Below are 13,164 nucleotides of genomic sequence, written 5' to 3' on the forward strand. Positions count from 1 at the left end.
TGAATCTAGCAGACATGTTGATTTTTTTTGACAAATTATTTACAAGTTAAAAAATACTTAAAAAAAATTACACGAATAATTCTTCAAATTTTCTACAAGTGAAATTTTTTTTTTTTAATTTTTTTGTAATAATTTTTTCATTAAAAAAAATTGTAAAAATTTTCAGATGTCGGCTAACTTAATTTTCATTTATTTTTTTGAATTAGACAAAAAAATAAATAATTGAAATTAATAAATTATTAGAAAATAAACTTACAGTTTTTTTAATTTTCTACATGTGCATTTTTCCTTTAATTTATTATTTTCAATTGCTCATGTATTTTTTTTAATCACAAAATATATATATATATTTAAATTATTAGTAAAACTCACATATTTGACAGCTGATCTGAGTAACACAAAGAAAAAGTTACAATCAACACTTTATTTGTGTTATGGATAACATTTAAGTGTGTAGAAATCTGAGAATCAGCCAATGAAAGTTTTAACATATTTTTGTGTTACTTTTAACACAGAATTATGTTGATTTCATCAATACAAACAGTATGTGTAGAATTAACATAAATTTTGTGTAAAAAAATCATCTACACAAAATTTTATGTTAAATTTTACGAAAATTTTTTTACTGTGCGGGAATGTAACAGATTAAAATGAATGGATTTTCCAAACACTAGATACGTGAAAAATAAATTTTTGCCCTCCGGGCGGAAAGTGGCAACTTTCGTCCCGCTGCGCTAAACTAAGTTGCCGCTTTCCGCCTTCGTCGGACAAAAATAGTATACACTCCTCCGGGAAGTAAATAAGAAAGCCTTAGATCACATGTTTGTTGACCTCGGCTTCGCCTCGGCCAACAATTACATGTGATCTGAGACATTTACTTTACTTCCCTAGGTGTGTAATATACTATTGGCTACTTATTTAAATAGAATTTGTAAAAAACATGTTAAATTTATTTTCTATAAAAAATTGATGTCACTGAGAAAATTTTAAATAACAGAAAAATTGTTGGCACTTGAAGCTAGACAGATTTAAACTTGACTTATGAGACTTGCAATGACTTTAACCAAAACTTTCAATGCTCATTTGGAATCTGTGCAAATCAAAACAATACTCCAATTAAATTTCAAGTCTAGATTTAAAAATGCAATTCTATAAAGCGTTAATAATAATAATTAAAAAATATTAATAATAAAAACATTTTTCATTAAGAATAAGAAAAAATATTTTTTCTCAAAACTTAAATTTTAAGAAAGATCTACATAAAAAGATGTCTACTGTCTAATACCTCCTGAATAACAATGATGTTAACCATAAAAAATTTAAATGCAGTACAGAGTTTCCTCTGATTTCCGGTTGATTTAAAATGTATTCGCCATACTAATAGACTCGCAAAAATAAAAAATAAAAAAATAAAAAGTGTTTGTTTAAATAAAAAATAAAAAAAAAAATTTTTATTAATATTGTTATTATTATTGTTTTATATAAAAATCAATTTAAAAGACACGGAGAATAAATGGAGTACTAAATTGAATTAAATATATTTTCTCCGTGGCTACACACAGCACACTGCTAAATAACACTCATCTTATAATGATAAATAAAATAAATGTGATTTATAATAGTGTAATATTTGGATCGAATCGATATTGAAACGTGTTGGATACAAAATTACACGCGCAAAGTAGTTTTCAATATAACTGGTTATTAATTACATGGACACATACTACAAGACGGCTTACCTGTTATACTTTGTACTCATCTTCAAGGCCGGAATATCTAATTTTATTTATTTTACTTTATTTTTAATCAAATGATAACACATACAAATAAAAATACATTTGTTTTACATTTTTATTTCACTTTTTATTGAATTTTAGATGGATTATTACTCTCCCTGGTCTTTTTTGTGGTTCCAATGGTCCTCACAGACTGGCTTTGGAAGGGCAGTGTTGCAGAATCTTTCGCAACAATCTCGATTTTTCTGACACTGAAAAATTAAAAAAATAATAAATTTTTAAAATTTTATTTTTTTTTTGTAAATTTAATTATTTCAATTAAATGACCTTGTATCTCGTGAACTATTGAGAATTTTATAGAAATTAGCTCATTCTGATGTTACACTTGTGAAGACCTTTCATTTGAGTACCCACATTGATTTTTCATATATATATATATATATATATATATATATATATATATATATATATATATATATATATATATATTTATATATATATGTCTATATGAAAAATATATCAAAAATGCATGTGGGTACTCAAATGAAAGCTTTTGATGAGTGTAACATCAAGATGAGCTTATATCTTCAAAATATATAAATTATATATATGTATATAAGAAAAATATATCAAAATGCATTTTATCATTTATCTTTAATCATTTTCTTTAAGAATAATCACAAAAAAAAATTCATTAAAATTTTTAAAGAAAATTTTTAATTTATTAAAAAGAATTGTGATTTTTTTTAGTCATAAAAAATCAAAATTTCGAATTTTAATATTTGTTCAAATATGAATTGACATTTTTAAAGATGTAAGCTCACTCTGACATTACACTTATCGAGACCTTTCATTTGAGTACCCACAAAAATTTTTCATATATTTATATATATATTATATATGTATATATGAAAAATATATCAAAAATGGATGTGGGTACTCAAATGAAAGCTCTTGATAAGTGTAACATCGGGATGAACTTATATCGTTAAAAATGTCAATAATTAAGAAATGACCTTATATTTCGTGGATTATTGACATTTTTAAAGATATAAGCTCACTTTGACATTACACTCCTCAAGACCTTTTATTTGAGTACCCACATCAATTTTTCATATATTTTGTATATTTATATATATATGTATATATGAAAAATATATCAAAAATGTATGTGGGTACTCAAATGAAAGCTCTTGATGAGTGTAACATCGGGGTGAGCTTATATCGTCAAAAATGTCAATAATTAAGAAATGACCTTATATTTCGTGGATTATTGACATTTTTAAAGATATAAGCTCACTTTGACATTACACTCCTCAAGACCTTTTATTTGAGTACCCACATCAATTTTTCATATATTTTATATATTCATATATGTATATATGAAAAATATATCAAAAATGCATGTGGGTACTCAAATGAAAGCTCTTGATGAGTGTAACATCGGGATGAGCTTATATCGTTAAAAACGTTAATTTTTAAGAAAGTACAGTGCAATTTTACAAAAGTCGTTACTTAATAAAGCAAAATATTATTTTGGGGCATTCCATAGTGACTGGTGGGAAATTTCACTCTGGAATTCCATTAATTATATATAATTATGTGACTGAAACTTATACTATAGTAAAATTCATCTTATAATATAGAAGAATAACTAATTAACAACATCTCTTTGTCAAAAACCTCCATTACTTTTTATGTTTCTCGTAATTATCATTTGACTGAGTGTGACTGGTGGGACTAAGAAAAATCCTTCTCTCTTACCAAAGGTATACTTAAAGTCCAATTTCAGTTCAACCACTAAACTTTTAAAAAATACTTCCCTCGAAAATACTAAATTTATCCTACAAACATTCAATATTACGAAGAATTAAACTGATTACCTACGTAGAAACAATTAAAAAAATTTGTTTTTATTGCGACTGGTGGGACAGGCATTTGTGACTGGCGGGACAAGTACTAAATGTCTACATCAAGTTGTTTATTAAAAAGACTTTTATATTATTTCAACTTTAGAAATATTATTGTTTATATATTTAACTATAAATTATTTAGGATAATTAAAAAACACTAATTAAAAAACACAAATAAAGGATTTAGCATGCTGACAACATGATCTTGATAAACTTAGGTGTTAATTAATAACGAACATAAAGAAAATTTGTTTTTAAAACTATAATAATAAGTATGTTAGTTAATAACAAAGATAAAATGAATTTGTTGTTAAAACTATTAAAACAACATTAGACCCGGATAGAAGTTAGTACGGCTGAAAAGTTACTAGGAGAGAAAAATTGATTTTCTTATTGATTAAAAAAAATTTTTTTTACAAATTAGTAAAATATAAACTTTTAATAATAAATTAAGACCAAATTAGAATGAATTTAGGAAATTTTAAAATTTTAATTATTTTCCCATTTTGCATAGAATTTAATTAAAATCTTAATTGCAAATTTATTAAAATAAAAAAAATGTATTAAAACATTACATAATCATTATGATATCCACAAGATGCAGCGACCAAAGACACGGCCATAATGATGAGTAAAATAACAACCAACAATTTGCACATCATTACAATTCAATAATAAATTTTTTACTATAATTATATCAATAACTATTAATTTTTTTAATTTCTGAACGTATCAACTGCTCAAGTTTTAACTACATACTACGCATCAATTGAATATTATATTTATACTATCCCCTTTCATTATCATCTACGAGCTCGGTATTTATTTGCTTCTTACGCTCGTTATCATTTATGGAAAAAACTCGGGTGTAAATCTAAAAATAATCCATAATCATTCTAAAGTTTAAAGTTTAAAAACTCGGTTTTTATTAAAATTTCTCCTACAATCGTTGCTTATGCAGACGACACGGCAATTCTATGTACAGGAAATAGCTGGATTGAAATTAGTTCAATCTTGAATAATTGGCTAGAAATACTTGATGTTTGGCTACGAGATAATCAACTCTCACTAAACATAGATAAGTCGACCTATATTACATTTGGTAGTTATAAAGATAGTGTTCCCGTCAATTATACACTAAAAATAAACAATAGAGAGCTTCTTAGAGTAGAATACTGTAAATATCTGGGATTGTTTTTTGATGCTCAAATGAAATGGAATATACATGTGAATGAATTGTCCAAAAAAGTAAGATACTTTGTTTTTCTCTTTTACAAACTTTCCAAATTTGTTAACATTAATGTACTTAAAAGTGTGTACTATGGACTCTTTGAAAGTGTCATAAATTATGGGATAATTGCTATGGGTGGTGCTTATAATAACGCCATTAAGCCTATTATAAGCATTCAAAACAATATGTTAAAATATTTCGAAGGACAGGGTGTTTTAAATATACCGCTTGATATTAAGAAAACTTTTATTGTAAAAGCCCTAATGCGGTACTATCTAGAGTGTAAAGAGCAATACAATGCTAAAGATACTAGAACTAGATTTAAGTCGATATCTCTCCCTAAAATTAATAAAAGGATTAGCGTAAAGAACGCTTACTATGTTGCAATAAAATATTTTAACCTTTTACCTAATAGTCTCAAGATATTAAAGTGTAGTAAAAAAACACTAAACTGTAGGATAAAAGATTGGATTAAGAATCTGTCATTGTAAATGTACAAAGGATTTTGTGTAATATTAACATTTCTCTAAAAATTTATGTACTTTGAATTATTATATATATTTTTTAAATATTTTGTAAAATTAGGATAATTTATCTAATGTCTAGCTCTATGTACAGATGCCTATGCATCTCTATAGACCTGTATGCTAGAAAAAATAAAATAAATAAATAAAAAATAATAAATAATAATGTTAATTAAACCGATCAAACTTTCTCTGAGAATTTCCTCATTGATCGAGCGATATTATTAAAATAACAATAATTCATGATCTATCCGGTTAACAATAACCCGCAATTAAAATTACCGAACGTGACTAGCCGATTCTTTAGGAATAATAATTATTCGCTATGCCAGGTCGAAAATTCAATACCCACCGTCCCCCCTTTCACACACCAATATAATATATATCCAAAGTCTATCAGGTAGTGTACACAGCGAATCGTGAACTATAAATTCCGTAGCTGTATCTCCGGCAGTAGATTAACCACGAACCGTAGGCATACAGCAGGTTCCGCGATTAAATTTACGGCGTATCAAATGGACTGCGGGCATCGCTGGTCATAAAACGCTACGGGGCTTCTGATAGCTTTCGTGTATCTACATTTTATTCACCAACCATCAGCATCACATTCATTTATACTTCACCAATTAACTCTCCACGGAATAGAATATTGATACTAAAGCAGAAATACCACACACTTTTCTCTCTCCGCGCTATTTTCTCCCTATTCCATGTCTCATAACGCAGAGGGGTTCTAATTTTATGGTGGCTTGCGGAGTATTAATCAATACACTGCTGATAGATTTTGTCAAATTTTTCTAAATTAAAAGATGGTGTGGGTTTGAGGAAGTCTCGTTGCTAGGCATTGGTTGCTAAGGACAGTATAAGGTTGCTAGGTAACGATTTAGAAGGAGATTGGTGAGTATAGGTTGCTAGGGGCGTGGCTAAGTAACAATCGCTAAGTTATTGTTGCTAGGGGCGTGGTTAGAAAATCGTTCCTTAGAAACTCTAGGGGCGTGGCTAAGTTACAGTTGCTAAGGGACCGAAATAGGGGCGTTGCTAAATAACAGTTGCTAAGGAACCATTTTTAGGGGCATTACCAACTCTTAATTACTACGTTATAATTGCTAAGGGCGGTGCTAAATTATATTGTTTTAAATTATAAACTGCTAGGGGCGTGGTTAAGGAAAAGTTCCTTAGAAAGAGTTTCTAGGGGCGTGGTTAAGTAACAATAACTAAGTAAATGTTGTTAGGGGTGTGGTTATGAACAAGTTTCTTAGAAACAGTTTCTACGGGCGTGGCTAGCATACAGTTGCTAAGGGACCGAAATAAGGGCGGTGCTAAGTAACAGTTGCTAAGGAACAATATTTAGGGGCGTTGCCAAGTCCTAATTGTTACGTCATAGTTGCTAAAGGCGGTGCTAAGTTAAATTTTTAATGGTATATGTTTCTAGGATCGTGGTTAAGGAACAGTTTCTTAGGAACAGTTGCTAGGGGCGTGATTAGGAATCAGTTCCTTAGAAACAGTTTCTAAGGACGTGGTTAAAGACAATTTACCAAGTTACAGTTATTAGAGGCGTGGCTAAGTAACAGTTGCTGAGGAGTAATATTTAGGGGCGTTGCCAAGACATTATTGCTATGTCACAGTTGCTAAGGGCGGTGCTAAGTTATATTGTTTTAGATTATAAGTTGCTAGCGGCGTGGTTGAGGAACAATACCTTAGAAACAGTTTCTAGGGGCGTGGTGAAGTAACAATTGTCAGGTAACCGTTGCTAGAGGCATGGCTAAAAATAGTTAACAGAGGTGTGGTTGAAAGTCGGTTGCTTAGATACGCTTGCTAAGTAACTATCAAAAGGGGCGTTACTAATATTTCTAGGGGCGTAACTTGGTAACAGTTGCTAAGTACCTATTATTAGGGGTGTTGCTAAGGAAATTGCTTAGTAATAATAGCAAGAGGCGTGGTTATATACTAGTTTCTTAGCTACAGTTGCTAAGCAACCGTTACTACAGGCGTTTCCAAGTTACAGTTGCTAGAAAACAGTTGTTAGAGGCGTTACTAGGTAACAATTGTTAAGTAATAGTTATTAGGGGCGTTACTAAATAACAATTGCTAAATAATAGTTGTTAGGGGCGTGGCTAAATAAGAGCTGTTAATTGCGTTTCTAGGCAATAGTTTCTAAATAACGTTTGATAGAGGTGTGGTTAAGTACTAGTTGCTAGGGGATAGTTTTTAAGGGCGTGGCAAACTGATGGTTGCTTAGGAATAGTTTCTAGGGGCGTGGTTAAGTAACAATTGTCGGGTAACAGTTTCTCGAAGCGTGGTTATAAGTAATAGTTGCTACGAAATAGTTGTTAGAGGCATGGTTAAATGTCAGTTGCTTAGCAACGGTTGCTAAGTAACAGTCACTAGGGGCGTTACTAAATTTTTTAGGGGCGTGTTTAAGAAAAAGGAGGGAAAGAGATACTGTTGAGCTTAAAAAAATAAGAATTATCCTGAGCAATGCCACGATTGTTATTATTAACAATTAAACTTATTAGCAGACAGATACTAGTTATTCAAGTTATTCCAGATTTCGTATTATCATCTCGAGTAGAACTATGCCAGAAATATTTAGCGAACATAAAAAGCCACTTTAAACTAATTGGAGCCAGTCTGGAGTCTGGAGTCTTCAGGATAGACATCCTAAGATCGAGGTTTTAATGTTCGACATCGACAAACGTTCTATTATATCCTTCGTTTTACCTCGAACACGAGTATTCAGCTGAGATAGCAGAAGGCAGAAGTATTTGCTTTTAATCGTGAGTAAACAGTTGGGAGTCGAAAATATTCCGGGATCGCGAGGTATCTCCGCGATCCCAATCGGCCACGCTCACGTTCGTCATTATCAAATTCAGCTCCTTGATTTTATTGTTAATCGTCAAGGAAAAAATACGTGACTAGGTTGAGGATTTCAAAGCCATCCGTAATATTAATATTAAGAGAATAAGCGAATTTTTGTGGCCAGTGTATTTATATAAAAAAATATAAGTATTTAGGTTGCATTTAAAAATGCGCTATCTCTAGATACATAATTAATAAATGACCCTGCATCTTGTGAACTATTGACAATTTTAAAGATATAAGCTCATCCTGATATTACACTCATCGAGACCTTTCATTTGAGTACCCACATCAATTTTTCATATATTTATATATATATTTCATATATGTATATATGTATATATGAAAAATGTATCAAAAATGCATGTGGGTACTCAAATGAAAGCTCTTGATGAATTTAATATCGCGATGAGCTTATATCTTTAAAATATATATTATATATAATAATATATTATATATTTTATATTTATTATATATATATATATATATATATATATATATATATATATATATATATATATATATATGTACATATAAAAAATATATCAAAATTTAATGTTATTAAATTAAAAAAAAAACTATTTTTAAAAAATTGCATTTTTTAAAAATCTTTTTTTGTCATTGTTTATTTTTTATAAATTTCTCAAAATTATTAATTATATGCTAAATTAATTTTTATTAATTAAGAAATGACCTTGTATCTCGTGAAATATTGACATTTTTAAAGATATAAGCTCATCCCGATGTTACACTCATCGAGAGCTTTCATTTGAGTACCCACATTAATTTTTCATATATTTATATATATATATATATATATATATATATATATATATATATATATATATATATATATATATATATATATATATGTATATATGAAAAATATATCAAAATGCATGTGGGTACTCAAATGAAAGCTCTTGATGAGTGTAACATCGGGATGAGCTATATCTTCAAAATATATTTTATATATATATATATATATATATATATATATATGAAAAAATATATCAAAAATTTAATGTTATTAAATTAAAAACTATTTTTAAAAAATTGCATTTTTTAAAAATCTTTTTTTGTCATTGTTTATTTTTTATAAATTTCTCAAAATTATTAATTATATGCTAAATTAATTTTTATTAATTAAGAAATGACATTGTATCTCGTGAAATATTGACATTTTTAAAGATATAAGCTCATCCCGATGTTACACCTCATCAAGAGCTTTCATTTGAGTACCCAAATTAATTTTTTCATATTTATATTTGATATATATATATATATATATATATATATATATATATATATATATATATATATATATATATATATATATATATATGTATATATGAAAAATATATCAAAATGCATGTGGGTACTCAAATGAAAGCTCTTGATGAGCGTTGCATCAGGATGAGCTTATATCTTCAAAATATATATATATATATATATATATATATATATATATGAAAAATATATCAAAATTTAATGTTATTAAATTAAAAAACTATTTTAAAAATTGCATTTTTAAAAATCTTTTTGTCATTGTTTATTTTTATAAATTTCTCAAAATTATTAATTATATGCTAAATTAATTTTATTAATTAAGAAATGACCCTGTATCTTGTGAACTATTGACATTTTTAAAGATATAGCTCATCCCGATGTTACACTCATCAAGAGCTTTCATTTGAGTACCCAAATTAATTTTTCATATATTTATATATTTGATATATATATATATATATATATATATATATATATATATATAACATATATATATATATATATATATATATATATATGTATATATGAAAAATATATCAAAATGCATGTGGTACTCAAATGAAAGCTCTTGATGAGTGTAACATCGGGATGAGCTTATATCTTCAAATATATTATATATATATATATATATATATATATATATATATATATATATATATATATATGAAAAATATATCAAAATTTAATGTTATTAAATTAAAAAAAAATTATTTTTAAAAAATTGCATTTTTTAAAAATCTTTTTTTGTCATTGTTTATTTTTTACGAATTTCTTAAAATTATTAATTATATGCTAAATTAATTTTTATTAATTAAGAAATGACCTTGTATCTCGTGAAATATTGACATTTTTAAAGATATAAGCTCATCCCGATGTTACACTCATCGAGAGCTTTCATTTGAGTACCCATATATATATTTTCATATATTTATATATGTATATATGTATATATAATGCATATATGTATATATGTATATATGAAAAATATATCAAAAATGCATGTGGGTACTTAAATGAAAGCTCTAGATGAGTCTAACATCGGGATGAGCTTATATCTTTAAAAGTGTCAATATTTAAAAAAGTACAATGCAACTTAACAAAATTCATTATTTAATAAAGCAAAATTTTATTTATTTATAGTTCACTAGTGACGGCAGTCACATAGTGACTGCAAGATTGCTAGAATTAATATTAAATATCGTAGTTGGGTTTTCAATGGAAAGGAGTAAAAATTGATCGAACGTGTCGAATCATAACAAGCGAAAGGAGCAAGGCGGGCTTAGAGCTCACAATGATTCTCACAATAAACGGCTAATGGATGGTGTTATGTGAATGTCCCGATAATACTGTTTTGTACACATGCTCCTGTCACAATGCTTGCCTGGGGCGCCGCTCGATTCACCCGATAAAACATCGACACTAAATGGCTTTGGTAATATCAATAGTAGGAATAAATATTTTTTTAGATTAAAGAGACGGAAGGGCTGGACAAGTTGTGACGTTAAATCCAACTGCGAGATTAGCTATCACCGAAATTCAAACTGGAAAATTGAAGGATTAGGATCGGTGATCGTTATATTATGTCGAGTGAGTTGTCATTTGTAAGACTTTGTCAGTGATACAATGTTTCAATTCAGTTTTTAACACTTAGAAAAACATCAATCTTGATAATTCTGGCTTTGAATTTATTTTATGGCTTGCCGGAGGGAGATATATACAAAGTTATGAAGACCTTTTTTCCATAATTTTCTAATTTAGTCCTAATTTATTATTAAATGTTTATATTTTACTAATTTGTAAAGAAAATTTTTTTTAATCAATAAGAAAATCGATTTTTCTCTCCTAGTAATTTTTCAGCCGGACTAACTTGTATCCGGGTCAAATGATGTTTTAATAGTTTTAACAACAAATTCATTTTATCTTTGTTATTAACTAACATATTTATTATTATAGTTTTAAGAACAAATTTTGTTTATGTTCGTTATTAATTAACACCTAAGTTTATCAAGATCGTGTTGTCAGCATGCTAAATCCTTTATTTGTGTTTTTTAATTAGTTTTTTTATTAATTATCCTAAATAATTTATAGTTAAATATATAAACAATAATGTTTCTAAGGTTGAAATAATATAAAAGTCTTTTTAATAAACAACTTGATGTAGACATTTTGTACTTGTCCCACCAGTCACAAATGCCTGTCCCACCAGTCACAATAAAAACAAATTTTTTTAATTGTTTCTACGTAGGTAATCAGTCTAATTCTTCATAATATTGAATGTTTGTAGGATAAATTTTGTATTTTCGAGGGAAGTATTTTTTAAAAGTTTAGTGCACGCAGAAAAAAATTTTGTTAAAATAACTTAAGATATGTTCTAGTAACAAATGCATTTGTTAACATAGGGATAACAAATTATATGTTAAAATAACAAAATTTAGGTTATAGCAATTTATTAATATGTTATAACAACAAAACAATTTGGTTACTATAGCAAAATCTTTAAGTAGATTCGACCAAATAATTCAGTTAGTATAACAAATTTTTTCGTTGAAACAGCAAAATTATTCTATTATAATAACAAATAAATTTACATTAAATGTTACATTAAATTTTATAAGAATCCATAATTTAAAAATATGCTATAATCAGTGATATCTGATTTGGAAAATTTTTTAGCAACAAATTAGTTTTGTTATTGCAATAAAATGATTTCGTTAGGACAACAAATTGATTTGGTGATTTAACAGACTGGTTTGTTAGTACAACTTAAAACATTTTGTTAATGCGATTAATGGATTTGTTACTATAACTAAACTCATTTGTTACCAGAACATATTTTTTAGTTATCCCGTCTTTTGTTATTTCAACAAAATCATTTTTATGCGTGTGGTCGAACTGAAATTGGACTTTAAGTTTACCTTTGGTAAGAGAGAAGAATTTTTCTTAGTCCCACCAGTCACACTCAGTTAAATGATAATTACGAAAAACTTAAAAAGTAATGGAGTTTTTTGACAAAGAGATGTTGTTAATTAGTTATTCTTCTATATTATAAGATAAATTTTACTATTGTATAAGTTTCAGTCACATAATTATAGCTTATAATTGATGGAATTCCAGAGTCAAATGGAATGCCCCAATTAAGAAATGACCTTGTATCTTGTGAACTATTGACATTTTAAAAGATATAAGCTTACTCCGACATTACACTTATCGAGACCTTTCATTTAAGTACCCACATCAATTTTTCATATATTTATATATATTATATATATGTATATATGAAAAATATATCAAAAATGCATGTGTGTACTCAAATGAAAGCTCTTGATGAGTGTAACATCGGGATAAGTTTATATCTTCAAAATATATAAGGGTGATTCTCTGTAAGGACGTCTTAAATCTGTACAAAATTGTCCGACCAAATTATTTTTGATTTTATTAGAAAAAAAATTTAACAAGGGCTACAAAACTATCAGCTTAATCATAATAAATAAACAGCCGATTTAATTTTTGCTTTTTCGATATTTGTGTGTCTTTTGCCATATAACATCACAGGGGACTGTTTGCCAGGGGACTATTTTTTTTATCAAATTGAGAAAAATCAAGCAAACTAT

General features: G+C 27.5%; 1 long non-coding RNA gene across 1 annotated transcript; it reads right to left on the reverse strand.

The window, feature by feature from the left end:
• Positions 1-1,777: 1,777 nt before the first annotated feature.
• Positions 1,778-4,588, reverse strand: LOC123270347. The gene is made up of 2 exons (XR_006510578.1): positions 4,225-4,588; positions 1,778-1,987 (listed from the first exon to the last, which is right to left on the reverse strand). It is a non-coding gene; the product is annotated as an uncharacterized LOC123270347 (long non-coding RNA).
• Positions 4,589-13,164: the final 8,576 nt, after the last annotated feature.

This window comes from Cotesia glomerata, linkage group LG8, assembly GCF_020080835.1.
Source record: "Cotesia glomerata isolate CgM1 linkage group LG8, MPM_Cglom_v2.3, whole genome shotgun sequence".
NCBI classification, from domain to species: Eukaryota; Metazoa; Arthropoda; class Insecta; order Hymenoptera; family Braconidae; genus Cotesia; species Cotesia glomerata.